The sequence below is a fragment of the Triticum dicoccoides genome, chromosome 4A (genome assembly GCF_002162155.2).
Source record: "Triticum dicoccoides isolate Atlit2015 ecotype Zavitan chromosome 4A, WEW_v2.0, whole genome shotgun sequence".
NCBI classification, from domain to species: domain Eukaryota; kingdom Viridiplantae; phylum Streptophyta; class Magnoliopsida; order Poales; family Poaceae; genus Triticum; species Triticum dicoccoides.
Window position 1 is genome coordinate 539,647,653 of NC_041386.1, and position 503 is coordinate 539,648,155.

A 503-nucleotide genomic window follows, 5' to 3' on the forward strand; every position below is an offset into this window, starting at 1 on the left:
GGTGTAAACAAGGAGGACGGCCATAAGTTTTGAGTGGGTATCATAGGAGATGCACACCTTTTTTGTTTCTTGGTCCAATACAACACTAGCACATTTTTGAGATAATTTCTGATTTATGTTGATATATCATAGTTAATATATATAATGATAGGTTTGAAGTTTATACATTTGAAGGTTCTAAGTCTCAATTTTCAACTTAACTTACAATCTTCTATAAAAAAAAGTTTGCCACAAAAGTAGGTAACACCGGCTAAAACAAACACCAAAATAAGCAGCAACAAAAACGAGTCTGAGCAAATGGATTATGATAGTCCATCTCAATGCCGAACACAACCTAAATAAACATGCTCTGGGCCGGCACGAATGCGGCGCGCGACCGGCCTGAATGCGCATCAACTGCCTTGGGCGGGAAAGGGCGCGAGCGAGGGAGAGGGTTTTGGGTGGGACCTAGGTGCCGGACACGTGTGTGGCCATGGTCCGGACACCCGTAAAGCCCCCTCCCC